Here is an 18,064-nt window from a genome sequence, read left to right as displayed (position 1 = left end):
GGGTTTGATCTTCTACTTGTTGGTCTCTTGTTTTCAGAGCAGATGCATTGATGGGACCGCGTGATACGGTCAAGCCCTATGAGTGACCTTACCACAGTCCTGGCACCTGAACTCTCCGTCACAGCTCTCACTAGCTGTTGTGACTTGTCTGTGGGGTCTGAAACAAACAGCTGGCATTTAAACTCCCCCACATCCATCTAGTTTTGGGGCTTGGAGTAAAGTGGGGGGTTGGGAGAGGAATTTGATCTGTTTCCCCAGCAGATATGAGACCCAATTATTGGGTTATTTTTAAAATTCAGATTCTGAATCCAAAAGAATTAACCTCTTGGGCTGATCTTAAACCCTGCAGCCTTGAAGCAGTTGTAAATGCGTGCTTTCTGCCAAACGGGGGGAAATTTCAACTTCCCGTTTATTCGTATTATTTATTGAGAATTAAATAATAATTTTAAAAGACAGGTGTCTACCCAAAGCTTTATGCTCTCTAAGGCTATGTCTACACAGCAGTGTTATTTTGGAATAACTGACGTTATCCTCCAAAGCATAGTCCGCGTCTACACAGCAAGCCATTATTTCGACATAATGTTGAAATAATGTCAGGCTGGAGAACTTCTTACTCTGGATCCTGTAACCCTCATTTTACAAGGAGTAAGGGAAGTCAGAGGAAGAATGCTCTTTCTTGGACTTCCTGCAGTGTAGACTTAAGCTATTTTGACTTAAGCTACGCAATTGACATAGCTCAAGTTGCGTAGCTTGTTTCGGCTTTACCCTGCTGTGTAGACGTGCACTTCCACACTACTAACAATCTTAGCAGCATTTAAATGAGCCATTCCTAGATACATTGCTATATTTCCTCCAGAAATGTCACACTCCCATCTGCCCCCCTTCCTCATCTGAGGAAGTGAGTTGTAGCTCACAAAAATTTATTTTCTAACACTCTAATAAACTTTAAATGGGACTCCTTGTTGTTTTGGCCTTAACCCTGCCTTTGTACCTTGCAGTGCAGAGGTGGGCAATAATTTTTGATGGAGGGGGGGCACTCCAAATATTTGATAATAGTCAAGGGGCTGCTCTTTCATGATATTAGTGGAGGCGGCGTAGGGTCTGGGCTGGAGGTTGGGTGTGGAAGGGATCTGAGGAGTAGGAGACTGGGATGAAGGAGGGGACGTGGGGGTCTGAGAGGGAGTTTGGGTGGAGTAGGGGGTTGTGACTTGAGGCAGAAGATTGTGGTGCAGGGTCCGGAAAGGGGTATGGATGCAAGAGAGGGATGGTGGCAGGCTGAATCTGGTAGTTTGGCAGGCCAGATCCAGCCCGTGGGCTGTATTTTGCCCGCCCCTGTTCTAGTGTGTCAGGTTTTGTTCAGTAGCCGGGTATATGTTGGAAAATGTCATTTGATTAAGGCCGGCGTTATAGTACTGAGGTGTGGCCAGTACTGTTGCTCTTCATCCAAACAGTTCTCACAGGGGCCAGATTTTAAAAGGTACCTAACGTCCATTGATTTCAGCCTTTCCGAATGTGGCTATGTCTTCAGGCACTTGAATACCTTACAAAAATCCAGCCCAGAGTGCTTTAATGAAAAACACGATGGTCGGAATCTCTTCCCACCGATGGATGCAGGGTGACCACCTAGCGGGAGAAAGCCAAACTAAACAGGAAAGGCGGTGAAAAGTATTGCTCCAGATCTGCAACTGGAGCCAGTGGGTCTGTGCTGACATGCACCGGTGAAAGCGCTGGCCCTTTTGCATCCAGCTGAGGCTGCAAAAGGAGCAGAATGGAACCGCTCCCTGACTTGTACATGCGCTATCACCAGCAAACACTGACGGCTGGAATTGTGGATTTCGTGTCCGATTCGCCAGCACCATCCGTGGTCTCCTGGAGTATATAAATAATTCTGGCAGGACTCATTCACAGCGTGAGGAGGCCCAGGCGACGGCGGCACAAAGGGCCCAAACGGGAAAGTAATGAAGACTTTGGGCACTAAGCCACGAGGTGGTGATGGTATCGGACTGTTAAACTAACGGCTATAAGATTAGGACCTGAAATCAGAACTCTGGGGTTTGCGCCTGGCCCTGCCATTGATTGGCTTTGTGACCTTGGATGAGTCGCATCTCCTTCTTGTGCTTCCAGTTCCCCATCTGTATGCGGGGGATACTCCTTCCTGGCCTCATGGGGCCAGCAGGTAAAAATCACATACAAAGGAAACGCAGCAAAGTGTTTTCAAGGGAAGTGTCCACCCACCCCCAGACATTTACTGCTCCTCTTGTTTCAGAAATCCCCTAGAAGCAACCAGCTTGTAATTATCTCAGAATCATTATCTGGTAATTGCATAAATGGCCAATTCCTGCTCCTGACCTCTTAGGAATCTGCCCTCCCCTGAGCACAGACAGTGTCTTTTGTCTAGTCCCAGCACAAATGGCCTTTGGGAGGATTACAAGTCCTGCAGAAAGAAAGAATGCATCTCCACTTAGCAACAGTTGTTAAATAAGCAGTCTGGGGCTGGGCCCAGTTCTCAGTGGGTGCAAACCAGCATAGTTCTGTGGTGTAAATCAGAGTCTTTGTTGGAACTATGCCCATTTACAACAGTGATGTAGCTATTCTATTCTAAGAGGGGTAGCCAAGTTAGGTTGTAACTTTAAAAACAATGAAAAGTCCCGTGGCACTTTAGAGACTAACTAAAATATATAGAATCATGATCTTTTGTAGGCAAAACCCACTTCCTCAAATGAACTGAAGTGGAAATGACAAAAACCAAAAGATACATATTTAAGAGCAGAAATAGTACCTGTCAATTATAGGACTCGTGTTAATGAGGCCAAGAGGGCTGGATATGTTAATGAGGCCAAAAGGGATCTAGGGGTCATAGTGGACCACAAGTTGAATATGAGTCAACAGTGTGATGCTGTTGCAAAAAAAGCAAATATGATTCTAGGTTGTATCAACAGGTGTGTTGTAAGCAAAACTCGTGAAGTCATTCTGCCGCTCTACTCTGCACTAGTTAGGCCTCAGCTGGAGTACTGCGTCCAGTTCTGGGCGCCACATTTCAAGAAAGATGTGGAGAAATTGGAAAGGGTACAGAGAAGAGCGACAAGAATGATTAAAGGTCTAGAGAACATGACCTATGAAGCCAGGCTTCATGAACTGGGCTTGTTTAGTTTGGAAAAAAGAAGATTAAGGGGGGACATGATAGCGGTTTTCAAATATCTAAAAGGGTGTCACAAGGAGGAAGGCGAAAATTTGTTCCTCTTGGTTTCTGAGGACAGGACAAGGAGTAATGGGCTTAAAGTGCAGCAGGGGAGGTTTAGATTGGACATTAGGAAAAAATTCCTAACTGTCAGGGTGGTCAAATATTGGAATAAATTGCCAAGGGAGGTGGTGGAATCTCCCTCTCTGGAGATATTTAAGAACAGGTTAGATAGACATCTGTCAGGGATGGTGTAGGTGGAGCTTGGTCCTGCCTTGGGGGCGGGGGGCTGGACTCGATGACCTCTTGAGGTCCCTTCCAGTCCTATTATTCTATGATTCTATGATTCTATGTGTTCTATACGTAGCTTTTGATGTGGAAATGCAGATGATAAAGGCAGGAAAAATTGGCTTTGTAATGTGCCGGCCAGTTAATGTCGTTGTTCAAGTCCAGGGTAACGGTGTCAATTCTGTAGATGAATTCCTGTTCTGCAGACTCTCTCTGTGATTGGTTAGTGAAAAGCCTTTGTATTCTATTCTCTTCTTGGTTGTTATTTGTATAACAGTAGCACCACATGGCATCTAGAACCCAGCTGAGACTGGGGTTCTGCTGTGGGCAAATGACAATCCCAGCCCCCAAAAGTTTTGCAATTGGAATAGATAGGACAGAACAAGGCTAGGCAGGAAGGCATTATTTCCATTCTGCAAATGAGAACCGAAGCACAGAGAGATTAAGTGACATGCCCAAGGTGACTCTGGAAGTATGTAGCAGAGTAAGAAATTTGACCCAGTCTGCATTATTCAGGTGCTTCTATTTTGCCCATCACAGGTGTATCTGGTCTGCTGTGTTGTCTGCCAGATATTTAAAACAGGTAACAAATCAGTAGAGCCCCGCAAATCAGTGGATCTCCGTTTTATATCTGCAGATGTCAATGCAGATATCGCAGCTCATTTTTGTGGATGCAGATACAAAATTTTGTATCTAGAGCCTTACAAAATTGCAGATATCCGCTTAATATCTGCATTTGTGGATGGCAGTGCGGTTATCCGCCGCTCATTGTTGGGGATACAGATGTGGACACACATTTTGTATCTGTGCAGGGCTCTCCAAATCAGCCTTGTGACTGGACTTCTTTATACCTTGATTTTAGCATTCACGAATGATGCCAGTTTGACCACACTGCAGACTGAGGCCGCATGCCAAGTACTGCCTGGGGGGTGTCAACAAAATGGCCGTGTCGTGTAGCACTGTCAGGGCTCCCCAACCTCTGCACTCTACCGACCATATCTAGGAGAGAGCTCGCCTCCTCTGCAGCCCCCTGGGTTTGTCTTTACGATAAAAGTTTCCAGTGTGTTCAGCACTCATGGAAGGTGGTAAATGAATTGCCCTGGCCTGTGTTTACTTGATTCAAGGCCTGTGGTTACTCGGAAAGCAGGTTCAGCACAGGCATGCATTGCCACAGCACTACCAAAGTGCCTATAGTACCGATCTGCAGGGACCTCCCTTCTCCATGAAAGCGTGGCTCAGCTTCTGTGGACTCTTTGCTCTGCTGAGCCTGGATACGTTTCCACGCAGAAACTGGAGCGGAACCATAAACTCCATGCTGTGTAGGCCATACGCAGCCATTAGACCAGGGAGGGGCAATTTATGGCCTTGTGTGGCCCATGAGACATTTTGTTTACTGTTGCCCAGATGCAGGGTTGCCAGATTCCTCTGGTTTCTGTCCGCCTAGGTTTTTTCCCCTCCCCCCCTCCTGGTGTTAAAGTGACACGCATGTAAAGCCAGGGCATGTGAAGGGAGGTGCGTGCTGATTGCACACAACATTTAGAGAGCTGCGTGCTCCCTCTGTATCCAGTCAAAGTGCTGCTACAGTTCAATCAGCAGCACACCATAAATTCTAGATACACACTGCCCTATCCCGGGAGAGCGTCTTGATTACGACAATCTTGTGGCCCTCTGAGATAAGGAGGGTGGCCCCCTCACTAGCCTAGTTCGCCATCACTGCATTAGACAGCACCGCAGAGCATATACCGCATGACGTCCCATCGCAATCCTGTCCCCTTTTTTAGGAAGGTGATGGGATGGATTGTAAAATTCTGTCTAGTGCAGAGGAAGTCAACCTGTGGAACTCCTTGCCAGAGGATGCAGTGAAGGCTAGAACTTTAACAGGGTTCAAAATTGAGCTAGATAGATTCATGGAAGTTAGGTCCATCGATGGCTATTAGCGAGGATGGGTAGGAATGGTGTCCCCAGCCTCTGTTTCTCTGGAGGTGCGGGACAGGAGAGGGATCATGTGAGGATTAACTGTTGTGATCCCTCCCTCTGGGGCATTTGGCATTGGCCACTGTCAGCAGACAGGATACTGGGCTGGATGGACCGTTGGTCTGACCCAGTATGGTCGTTCTTATGTATGAAGATTCTGCGGGGCTAAGCCTAACTTTCGGCTCATGTGGTCGGGGGCGGAAATCCCCAAGGGACTCCACTGACTGCTCTGGGAAGAGGAGCAAGGGTCATTTGTATTTATTTATTGTGAGGCATGCCGGAGGGGGAGGATGACAGCCGTGCAGACTTTCAACAGGCCTTTTGAAACACACAGTCAGAAAGGAGTTCCTGTAGTCCTGGTCCTTTAGCCCAGAGGGAAAACGGAGACACAACCAATTAAAGCTGAGTTCAGAGAGGCCTACAGCTCAGAAGACATTCCTTAGGTCATAAGCCTCTGCTCTGCTAGAGAAGGCAATTGAAGCTCCCTGGAAAGGTCTCAGAGGGCCATAGGTGAGTGACAGCTGGCTGGGCTGGCTTGCATAGTACTGTACTAGGTTTAAGACAAGCATTTAAGCTGTGTGTGTGGGTCACCTGCACACCTACTGGGTGTGGTCCACTAGACCGCTTTCAGAGAGGAAGAATGAGTTTGCTTTCCAGCCTTTTCTGTGAGCCAGCTGGCTTTTAGCTCAAGCGGAAGAGGCTTCTGCATGCAGCTCCAGAGGTCCCCGGTTCGGCTCTGCCTGTCGGTGCTACATGCGCACGCATACATATATATGTACTGCATCCTCAGTGATCTTTTTGGCCCCTTCAATCTGGTCTCTGAGGTCTTTTCTAAAAGACTGTGTTACATGCAGATAATGCCTTCACTTCCCCACGTACACAAAACTCTCACCCAGTGAATGCCCTCTTGGTTTCACTGCTGGTTCTAGCATGCCCCTTCCCTTTATCACAGGGCTGGCCTTACCATGGAGCGAACTGAGGCGGCCTCCTCAGGTGCCAGACTGTGTGTGTGTGGGGGGGTCCACTAGGACCCAGAGTGTAGAAAATTGTCTCTGCTGCTGGTGCATATGTATTCTCTCTGCTCTAGATGCACAGAGAAGAACTAGAGGACACCAAATGAAATTAATGGGTAGCGGGTTTAAAACTAGTAAAAGAAAGCTCTTCTTCACACAGGGTATAGTCGACCTGTGGAACTCCTTGCCAGAGGAGGCTGTGAAGGCTAGGACTATGACAGAGTATAAAGAGAAGCTAGATAATTTCATGGAGGTTAGGTCCATAAAAGGCTATTAGCCAGGGGATAGAAATGGTGTCCCTGGCCTCTGTTTGTCAGAGGCTGGAGAGGGATGGCAGGAGACAAATCGCTTGATCATTGTCTTCTGTCCACCCTCTCTGGGGCACCTAGTGCTGGCCACTGTCGGTAGACAGGCTACTGGGCTAGATGGACCTTTGGTCTGACCCAGTACGGCCGTTCTTATGTTCTTATGAGATGGTGGAGTGCGGTGCTGGAGGAAGGAGGACACGAGACATAACAGGCAGGCAGGAGAAAAGGGGGCATGGGAGTGTCATTTGAGCTCCCCGCCTCGAGTGCCAAAATGTTGTGGGTAAGCCCAGCTTTACCAGTCAATCTCCAGGCCCCCAGCAGGCACAGTGACAGAACTTCCACAGCTAGGATGAGCATTCCTGGTACCGTCAACCATCCGGATTGTTGCATGGTTTCTAAAGAGCTGCGATTGTGACATTTCAGAGACTTCAACTGCATGTTGTCGTGAATTGCTGTCAGTCAGATCCAAGGTGCAATTCTGCCAGGAAGCAAGGAGATTGCAAACAAAGCCCTTTTGACTCATTGTCCTGCAGAAGGGCTGGGGGAAAGGGATCCCTGGGAGTCATTTTAAATCCATGAAAACAGGATCTGTCTCTCAAGGGAGAGATTTCATAAATTAACATTAGCAACATGTGTTTGATTTAAGCACGTAATCCATTCCAATCCCCTCTTATTAATGGTTAATTGTATAATTAATGGCACTGTGATAATGGTGTGGTTTGTGCAGCTAACTCCCACGTGCCCTGCTGACTCAGTGGCTTTCACATCCGAAGGGGGTGTGGCATAGTGGTGAGAGCAAGCCAGTTAGGAGGCTGTGCCTTCTGATTTGCTGAGTGAATTTGGGCCAGTCACATCTGTAACACACGAACTTGTCTTTCAGGGATTTTGTGAAGCAAAAGGATGAGCTGCGAAGTAGGGGTGCAAAAAGTCGTTTAAAAATGTAAACGTGTCACTGTTAAAAATCCTAGTGGTTACATGCACTGCGGGCTCTGCAGTATAAAGCTTTAAACTGCAGAGCCTGCAGCAAAGCCTCCTGCGGAGCCAGCATGTAACCTGCAGCGGGGAAGCAGGACCAGAAGCAACAGGACACGCCTGCCACTGACAGCTGGCCTGAGCAGCCCCTGCCTCTGGTGGACCTCATGGGGCTGGAGCTGCCCTCTTAGGGTAAGGGTTAGGGTTAGACTTACCAGTTAATCATTTACATCCCTACTGCAAAGGAACATTTAAAATTACCTTTTTTGCTTCTTGAGGTACAAAGACATCCTCCAAATTGTCTTTTGCCTTCTTGGTGCTTTGGGGCAGGAAGTCTTCTTGTGGGTCTCAGATGTTGTTTGTGAGCACTTATTCCTGGAATGAAATAGTGTGCAGACATTCTCTCTCCAAAGTGTCCATTGGGATTTAGTAGGTGTTAACCAAAACAAGGATATGTTTAAAAGTCTGGCAGTAAACCTCTTCTCCTCTCACTTGCTTGCCTTTGTTGTGTTTCCTTTGTGAAGTCACACTTGTGGCACTTTTCTGATACGGAGGCAGCAGTGCTTTACTCGTGTAAACGTGTAAGCACTGAAAAGTGCAGCGGTTACACGTTTACCTGAATAAACACTTTTTAACATCCCTAGTGTGGGTGGAGCATCATAAGACTCTGCTATAGCCTGAGTTAGGGCTTGGTCTGGAGACATGGATTGTGTCTACTTTTTAAGGTGGGACAACATTTTTAACCAAACTCTGTATTATAACTGGGTCTCCCTAGTGTAGAGAGATTCTATTTGTAGACTGGGGGAGGGTTCCCAATTGGTAAAGCCATGCTGCATGCTTTTTCTACTCGCACCCCATTTTCATGGCGGGGAGAAGGGGGTTCTTTATTCCTCCAGGCATGATGTTGCAGGATCCCCTAACCGAGTGGGCCGTCGGGGAATGATTTATTCTGGATACATCGTTATCGTTTGTTCAGGGTCCTAACAGAAGGCAGATAATCAGCAGGCGTTCGCATTCCAGCAGGCAGCTGCTGGCTGAGGCTCCCTGGCTGTTGCACTCCAGCCAGCATTCCACGCTTAAGGAGGATTGCAGAGCAGGGGTAAGGTGCTGGGTAAGACAGCCCCAAGCATAGAACCAGTACAGCATGGCCAGCTGCTGCAGGGCAAGCCTCCCTGCCCGTATGCCTCAGTCCTGACCCGGAAGGTTAAGGCGGGGGTCACTTCTAGGCCTCACGAGTTCATTCGGTCTCTATGGGCAAAGGAAAACACTGAAGCTGCGTGTTCTTGCCAAGAGAGGGGTTGGAGATGCATGTGCTGGGGTGAGGGCAGGTTGCCACATTGTTGGCAATTTGGGCATTCGTTTGCTAGGCATGTTAATAGGTAACTGGTTATGGGTAACTGGTCAAACCATTACCCAGTAAGCAGCACTCTTAATGGGTGATGCTTACCAGATAACGGGTAACTGGTACCCGTGAACAGTCTTGGGCAGAGGGCTGCTTCAGCCCCGCCAGGCCCGCCCCCCCCGTCCCTCCCCATGCAGGGTTGCTGTCTCCCAGCCCGTGTGGGCTGGGAGCTGGCAGGAGCAGTCGCAGCAGCCCCCACGGGGGCAAGGAAGATGGGAGTCACAGCAGCAGCCCTGTGGGGGGGAGAAGAACAGGAATCCAGCGGGTGGGGGGGGCACTTCCCGCACAGCCCTCTTTAATCAGTTCAGTGGGATTTTACATCCGTATTGTCCATTGGCCTGCAGCCCACAAAACTCATTGCACAAAAGGCTGCCTTGCATCTCCCAAATCACCACTGCGCTGGGTCAGATTTGCACCAGAAGCCAGCGACCCTGGGCTAGCTCCTAGCACAGTGAAAGTCAGCGATGGAGGTAGCCTGGCCAAGGACCTGGCTCTTACACTTTTTGGTCTTTGGTTTCTCAACTCCCGAGCCCGCTGCCAAAACTGCATCTGTTCATACTGCTGATCAGCCCCGGATCCTTGCAAGGCCAAAACCCTTTGTGCATGAGAGAGTGCATGGGGAGGAAAGTTTGGTAATATTGGTGGCCAACAGAAAGGCAGCCAAGAGTACTTGGCTCCCTGCAGTAGATGGGGACAGGTGCTGCGGAGAGTGGTGACTTCTGAAAGTGGGAAGGTGAAACTGACCCAGAAAGGAGCGACTTGGAACCCGTTTCTAACAGTGGGCACAGATAATGCATGTGACCTGAGCCAAGGTGAGCGCTGCCAAAGGCTGCCAGGCCATGTGGAATGTCGGCTGGCCCAGAGCAAATGGGAACACTTAGAGTTCATCTGAGAAAGCTGTTTGTTCTGCAGCAATTGTGTTTTAAAGAGCCGCTGGCATCAAGGTAAACAGTCTGAGCTCCTGCCAAGCGTGCAGCCCAAACCAATCACCTTATCGCAGCAGACCCTTGGCAGCTGCCGCGTGGCCTAGGAGGATTTTATTTCCTTTGTTGTCTTCCAGTTTTTACAGGACTTTAATAGGCATAAGTTCCGTGCTGTCTCACAAGCCATCTCCCCTATTGCCAGCCACCCACGGACACCCCCTCTCCTGCTTTCAGTCAGCATAGGTGCAGCAAAAGGGAGCGTGCACAAGCCGGGCAAAATACCTGCTATGGATCTTGGAATGTAGCTCTACCAGCAAAACTTGAAAGATCCCACCAGGATTTCAGATGAGGCCGCTTAGAGACCCACTCTTACTTAACATTGACATTCAGTTACAGCAGCAATTATTTTGGTGGGCTAATCCATTCTGTGAAAAGTGTACTCCAGCACCTGAGCAGCAGATTGGCTGTACAGAGATGGACTTGTTAAGGCATCAGGCTGGGAGTCAGGAGTCTTGGCTTTGATTCCCAACTCTGCCACAGACTCTCTGTGTAACCTTGGACAAGTCACTTAATGCCTCTCTCTGCGTCGATTCTCTGTCTGTCGAATGGAGATGACAGCATTATCTTTTGTCTGCCTCTTCTGTTCGGACTGCAAGCGCTTTGGGGCAGAGACTGTCTCTTAATATGTGTGTGTAGGAAAAGCACTTTGAATAACAGGGCGCTAAATCTCCAAGCGCTCCTATAATAAGACTAACCGTAGTCTTGGGAGGCAGGAGCCGCTGGGTCTGATCCCAGTTCTGATTCCCTCCGGGATGTGATTGAATCTCAGAGCCTCATCGGTCCCATAACAGGAAGCCAGCCTTCCGCCCTCACTGGCACTCGCCAGCCAGTGACATGGGAACTCTGCATAACGGTATCTCATGGCCTCACAAACCTGTGAGCCTCTGCTGGCTTCACTGACAAGCGTATGCTGACAAGTGGCCTCTTCCTGCTCTCACAACCTTCCTTTGGAGGCTGCCTCTGCATGGCACTATCCTTGTGACTCTTGCACCCCCGGGAAGGACCACAGATAGGGTGGCCATTCATCCTCTCTTATAAAGGACAGTCCTGTGTTTTGCTACTGTACTCAGCCCTCTGTCCTCTATTGATATGAAACAGGGCGCCTTTATGGTCTCTGTTTTTCTCTCGAGACCAGAGGTGAACGTGAGCTGGTGCACCCCAGTGCGGTGCTCCAGCAAGAAGAGGCTCCAGCTGGCTGGGACTCTTGGTTGCAGCTGCACCCAGCTGGGCTGGACTCTCAGGGCTGTGAACTTGCCCCTGACTCCTTGACAGTCAGAGGAAGAAGAAAAAGAGCAGCAGTGACGCAGTATATGTGGCTGCAGCGCCACCCCCCAGCCTTCCTGAAATGGAGCCCTTGCCCCCCCCCCCAGCACTCATCCCTGTACAGCCCTCGGCCCCTCCCCCCCAACACTGATTCCTGAACCCTCCACCTCCTCCTACCCTGGGCTCCCTATGCACTAAATGCAACTGTCCTCTATTATTGAGGTACCTTGATGGCCTCCCTAACCCTTCACCTGTGACTCATGGTTCTGCTGTGACAAAGCTTCTTGGGAGCAGACTTCAAATATCTGTCATATGGCAGTGGAGGACTCTGATTTCGTTCTCTCTCCCTCCCCGCCCCCCACCCCCGATTCCCTTTCCCCTCAACTTTGTCAGAGAAACATTTTTGGCCATGAATTGCTGTTTTCTCCCTGCTGGCGTCTCCGTTTCCACACGTCTCCCCCACAGGTACTTTCCAAACGCTCGGCTGCGGGTTTTCATGGCTAGGATTGCCTGGTTTTGAACAATGCCCTTTTGAGTTTGGTTAGCACCTGGATAATGTTATGTTACTTTGGAGGGGGAATATCTACCCCCCCCCCCCCACACACACACAACCCACTCACACACCTGGAGGTGGGATGGGCTGCAACTGAGCAAGGAATTGACAAAACTGGATACTGTTCCCAGCTCTGCCTCCGTATTGCTCTGCATCTTTCAGCAAGTCACGTGGGGCCAGATTTTTAAAAGTATTGAGGCTCATAAAGATGCAGATATACCTCGCTTCTATTGAAACCAATGTGAGTTCAGCTTCTAGGTGCTTCTGAAAATCCCACTTAGCACCTGCCTGCACCTTCAAGACTTTAAAAATGCGGTCTTTAACTTCTCTGTGCCTCAGATGATACCTGTCTGTGTGTCTAACAGCAGGGCCCTGGTTCCTTACTGGGGACTCTAGGCAGAACAAATAATAATGTGTCTTGCTATCTGCAGAGAAGGCTTAGAGAGTGATTGGTTTTGGTACTAGGAGGCTGCCAAACGTGATGGTTGTTTGTGCTGTGCTTTGAGATCCTTGGAGAAAAAGGGTTGATTTGTGACTTTTATTCCCAGGCCGCTTTCAGATTTCTTCAAGCCCCTGCGTTTCCTCCCCCGTGAAGCGAAACACACGTGTGCATGCAGGCACACGCACATCCAGAGCCAACCCAGGATGGGTGCACAACTAGCTTAAGGTTAAATGCCAGATTAGCTCAGTCCTTGGCAAGGAGGCAGAATTGTGGGGTTTGCTCATTTGCTTGCCGTCATATGACTCCTAGAGCTTTAAATAAAACAGATTTGGAACCCCGAGGGAAAGGGTTTTAATGCCTGATTCCAAAGAGTGGCAGTGCTGCCGCAGCTCATGTCCTCCAGGCAGAAACCAAGTCAGAATTGCTTCTGTAAATTGTCCTAGAAGGGGGAAAATAGGTCAGGAACTGTGTCTTCTTTCATTAGCCTCTCTTGTGCTGCTGCAGGAAGATCCGGCTGAGTTCTTGGGGCTTGTTTTTAGATTCACATCAGCCCTGAAGAGGCCTGGGTTGGAGCTGAAGTCTGGAGGGCATTTTAGTCTTGCTCATATCCGTTTGGATTGCATCTCTCCGCCGCTGCCGCCGCTCCTGTTTCCTGAGAGCCGTGTACGAGGTGATGGTGTTTCAGGTAATCTAAGTGCTGACCTGGCATGGCAGTCTCACAGGAGGGATGAATAGCTTTGAAATCTAGGTATGAGAGAGTTTTGTGGAGCATGGATTGGCAGAGATTCAGGCATTTTTATAGGAGGATTGTATCAATGCGAGGCAAGACAAGTTGGATGCTGTGGGAAAGGCTCTGATATTTCCATTCCTGTAAGGAAGATGCAGAGAGCATACCAGCCCTTTATGCTTCGGGGGGGGAGGAGAGGGGAGGGGAGGGGAGGATTTGTGCTTATAAAACGTATAGCTGTGTTTATTGAAAGGGAAACCCATTTGTTGTGCCCTAAACATGTTCTTTTCCATACCATGCAGATTGGGGGTGGGGTGCGGAACTTGGCCATGAAGTATCAGGCTTCCCGATCTCATGGGAATGAGAAACTGCAACTGCCCCAACGCTGGGGGAGAGGACAGGGGGAGGAGGAATGATAGCACTTTAATATCTGTGGGGGTCAAGGCATTTTGCAAAGGAAATCGGGCATCCGAGAATCACAAAGCACTTTATAAATAATAGCTCCCACAGTCCCTCTGCCCAGCAGGTGTATCTTGTTGGTCACCATTTTACAGAAGAGGAAAACTGAGGAGATGAGGAACTCAGGTGACTTGCACAAGGCTATAGGTTAGTCAGTGGCGGAGGCATAGAATCATAGAATATGATAACTGGAAGGGACCTGGAGAGGGCATCAAGTCCCATCCTCTGCCCTCACGGCAGGACCAAGCACCATCTAGATCATCCCTGACAGGTGTCTGTCCAACCTGCTCTTAAATCTCTCCAGTGATGGAGATTCTGCAATCTCCCTAGGCAATTTATTCCAGTGTTTCACCACCCTGACATGTAGTTTTTTCTAATGTCCAACCTAAACGTCCTTGACACCCAGTCCTATTCCTTCATACAAACATAACAATGACCATACTGGGTCAGACCAGTGGTCCATCCAGCCCAGTATTTCTCTCTGACCATGGCCAATGCCAGGTGCCCCAGAGGGAGTGAACAGAGCAGGGAATCATCAAGTGATCCCTCCCTCGTCGCCCATTCACAGCTTCTGGCAAACAGAGGCTAGGGATGTTTCAAAGCATGGTTGTGCAGCCCAGCCCAGCCTGGCTAGCAGGCCGTCACAAGAAGGGCTCTACAAAACCATGCAATAGAACAAGTTCTTTGAGTAAATCCTGAGTAAGTGTAGAGCAGCTCACGTTGCTTGTTGCTGAGGTCTTCCCGCATGTCTGTATCCATTGAACCTGCCAGCAGGTGGGGGTTGGAGTGAGCACTAGGCAGGATCTTTGATTCTGTGGCTGTTGTGCACCAGTTGTCTGCCCTCTCCTTTCCTCTGCACGAGAGGTGGCTGCATTTGGTGGCAGGTGAACATAGATCATGTCTGAGGCAAGAGCTGTCTGTCTCCTACCTGCATCCAGCAGTAAGGTTTTTACATGAGACACTACAAATATCTCATCCCCCCCAGTGTGGCGGTTGTTTCAGAGGAAGCTGATACCAGCTGAGATGCAATCTCTGTCCCGCAGTGGTTTAATGGTCCTGTATAGTTAACTAACTGGCTGTAGAGCTGCTGCAATTCTGCTGTGCTAGACAGCTCATTTAGCCTTCAACGGCAGCAACCGCCTGCCAGCTCTTTTCCTGCTAGCCAGGGCGAGGGGAAAGGTCCCTTAATCTGCTTGCAAATCTGCAGCGAGAGTCCTGTGCAAGCAGGAGGCAGAATACAATGCCGGCTGCTCTGGGATGCAGTCAGGTGACGGGATCAGGGTATCGGGATCACTGCTGGGGAGAGCAGAGAGGATTATGTGTGTGGACCATAACTACCAAAGCTGTGCCGCTGGGTGTAAATCATGCTCCCCTTCCTGCAGAAATGTACTGCATTTACAGAGGGTGTGTGGTCACTCAGTGGTCCCATAGCCCCTCACAGACCCTGAGCATCACAGCTCTCCTGTGACATATCACCTTCATTTTACCAGTGGGGAAATTGAGTCACAACTCAGCGACTCACAAAGTGAGTTTAAGCAAGTTACTAGTGGCCTGATTTTCAGAGGTGCTGGACCCCTTTTGGCCAGATGCGCATGTTAAAGCCCTTTTGCATTGCAAAGTGATGTGTAAGGGGCTTGTCTTGCACGAGAATCAGGTCCTTTGACTTCCGTAGGAGTCGGGAGGATCAGATCTCTGAAAATCAGGCCACGGGTGACTTGCTTAACCCCACACCAGTGAGTCAGTGACAGGGCTGGAAATAGACACAGTAATCCTGACAGTCGATCTCCTCAACTAACCACTAAACCCTGCCTCTAAGAATAGAATCCCAGGCCCCAGCCTGTGCTCCCTTCCCATCATCAGCACGCCCTGGACAAACAGACAAGTTCCCTTGTAAAGCTGGGACCAGATGCCCAGAATCCTGACACCCGTTCCCTCTGCTACAGCCAGGCGTATCACAGCTCCCAGGCCTGTGCTTGGATCACTAGACCACACTAAATTCTGAGTGGGCAACACAAAGGGAAACAAAACTCTGTGTTTTCTGTTTGAGGCAGAGCTTCTGCTTCTGGAGAGAGAAGACTTCAGTGCCCTCTCCCTCCCTCCCAACTCCGCAGCTCTCTAAACCCGACTTTAACAAGCTGCTGTCTGAGCAGAAGCTGCTCAGCCATTTATGATCAGGGGACCCTGGGAGCTCCGTGTGGGCTGGAGAGAGAGAGAGAGAGAGAGTGAAGGCGCCAATTAAAAAGGAAGAAAAATAGCAATTAACGGAGGCAGGCAGGCAGGCTGTCACACACACTGCCTGAGGGCGATAATCCCTGGCTGCCCAACTACATCCAGAGAGATGCTCTGGAAGAGAACAGTGGTTCTCAGCCTTTTTCCTTCCAGGTTGATCTTCCCCTGCTCTAGACAGGATCTCTCACCCTTTTAGCAATAGGGAAGCAAGGGGTGGTGACCAATGTTTCCTCTAATTTTTTTCCTTCTGTGTGCAGGATAAATTTTGTTATGTGCACCAAAGCATGTGCAGATGTGCACCACCAAGCAAAACACATGCTGCCAGCCATGGGCACTCTACTAATCAGCTGGGCAGCATTTAAATCTCTCCTGGGTGGCTGCACAAGCACTCAGTTTACAGGGAACACTGGTGGTGACCTTACCCCAGATTAAGAATGCCTTGGACAGGTGATCAAATAATCTTTCCTTTGGTCACAGAGGGGTAGCTATGTTAGTCTGTAATTTTAAAAACAACAAATAGCCCTGTGGTACCTTAGAGACCAACAAAATACACACATGTGTATATATATATATATATATATAGTATGAGCTTTTGTGGGCACAACCCACTTCTTCAGATGAGATGATCTTGAGTGGGGGGTGGGGGGGAAGAGGAGGACTCTGAGAATATGAAGGGAGAGGGAAGGAAAAAAAGTACCTGTCAAATGTAGTGCTGGAGCTAATGAGGCTAATGGAGTGGGCTGGAAGTGTCCGGTACTTAGCTTTTGATGTCAGTTGGGTGTTGAATGTAAGGAAAGCTGGTTTTCTAGTATATTAACTGGTTCAAGTCTTTGTTCAGGCCAAGAGAGATGGTGTCAAATTTGCATATGCAGGTCAATTCCGCACACTCACTCTCTGTAGTAGGCTTGTGAAATTCCCTTGTAGAAGAATGGCTATTTTTAAGTCCATTAATGAGTGCCCAGGCAAGTTAGCATTCTCTTGCTTAACGATCTGGGAAGGATGGTTGCCAGAAATGTTGTCGTTCTACAGGAGGCAATAATAATAATAATAGGTTTGCCTTTCTGAAGTATATTTCTTACGTAAATATGCAGGAACCATTTCACCCCCCGGTGGTGTGCCAACACCATTGGCGTGTCTATACTGCACACTAAGCCAGGACTCTGATTCAGATTTGACCCTAAGCTCAGGGTCCTAGGACCTTGCTAGAGGGGTGGGTCAGCACCCCAGCCATGCTGTCATATTGCAGAGCGGATGCAGCAGAAGCCACAGACCTGACTCAGAAGGTCTGCATAGTGCAAAGTGGCTGCGAGACCCGGCTCCGACATGTTTACGCTATAGTGTAGATGATGCTCTGATGCATGGGTGGGATCATCAAATCCACAAACCTTTATACTGCAGTGTAGACATATTCCATGGGAGTAGATGGAGTAGATAGTAACAGCACACAGGTGGGTAGGCCTGCAGTGAGACATTGCAGAATCCAGTTGAAAACTTGGGGGAACTGATGGTGTATCTTAATGAGTTGTATTTGAGCCAGGACGTCAACTCTCAAAGAGTTTTGCAGAGTGGATGAGTATCATGAACCACTCTTTGCAGTGTGGGAAACTGAGGCACAAGGAAAGGAAATGACTTGCCCAAGATCACAGGGGTTGGAATATGTTTTAGGGTTCTTCAGACACTATCGAAAGGCAAGGCTGTCCTTATGATATGGTCTTGGAGAAGTGTAATGCTGAACTTTGGACTTCTGTGGATAGGAGCTCCTGAGTCGCTCCTTCTCTGTGTCCCGTTATCACTGGTGTTATTTGTATTGTGATAGCACGTTGAGGAGCCAGCATTGTTTGGGACCTGATTGTGTGATCCTTGCCCTAAAGAGCTTGCAGTCCAAATAGACAAAGAGCAGGAGGAGAAACTGAGTCAGGGAGCTGGGGGGAGACTTTTGGAAGGTCAGAGACAGAGCCAGGTCACTCAGGGGGTGACTCCTGTCCCCCATAGAAGTCAGTAGCAAAACTCCTCTTGACTTCAAGGGGGCCAAGGTTTCATCTCAGGCCTCCTTAGTCTCCACTGAGTGCTACATCTGCTCTACTGTGCTAATACCACTATGATAGCTAAGCGCTCAAGACCCATCTACTGAGTAGCAGCAAATTAATCTTGTAATTTAAACCACTCTCAGGCTATGTCTACAGTGCTCCTCTCTTGCGGAAAAACATATGCAAATGAGGCTAAGCGTGGAATATTTTCACACCCCATTTGCATAATTAACGAGGCTCCGTTTT

General features: G+C 48.9%; 1 protein-coding gene across 3 annotated transcripts in view; it reads left to right on the top strand.

The window, feature by feature from the left end:
• CDK18 (cyclin dependent kinase 18) overlaps positions 1-18,064 on the top strand; it is a 115,897-nt gene that overhangs the window by 39,316 nt on the left and 58,517 nt on the right. Inside the window, exon 2 of one of the 3 annotated variants that reach the window (XM_075910461.1) lies at positions 12,916-13,061. The exons of the other annotated variants lie outside the window; for them this stretch is intronic. The gene's annotated coding sequence lies outside the window, so the exon portion shown is untranslated. The remainder of the gene's footprint in view (positions 1-12,915; positions 13,062-18,064) is intronic. 3 annotated transcript variants of the gene reach the window in all.

This window comes from Pelodiscus sinensis, chromosome 27, assembly GCF_049634645.1.
Source record: "Pelodiscus sinensis isolate JC-2024 chromosome 27, ASM4963464v1, whole genome shotgun sequence".
In the NCBI taxonomy this organism is placed as follows: Eukaryota; Metazoa; Chordata; order Testudines; family Trionychidae; genus Pelodiscus; species Pelodiscus sinensis.
Note: the sequence above shows the minus strand (reverse complement) of the source record. Positions and strands in the feature narration are given on the sequence as shown.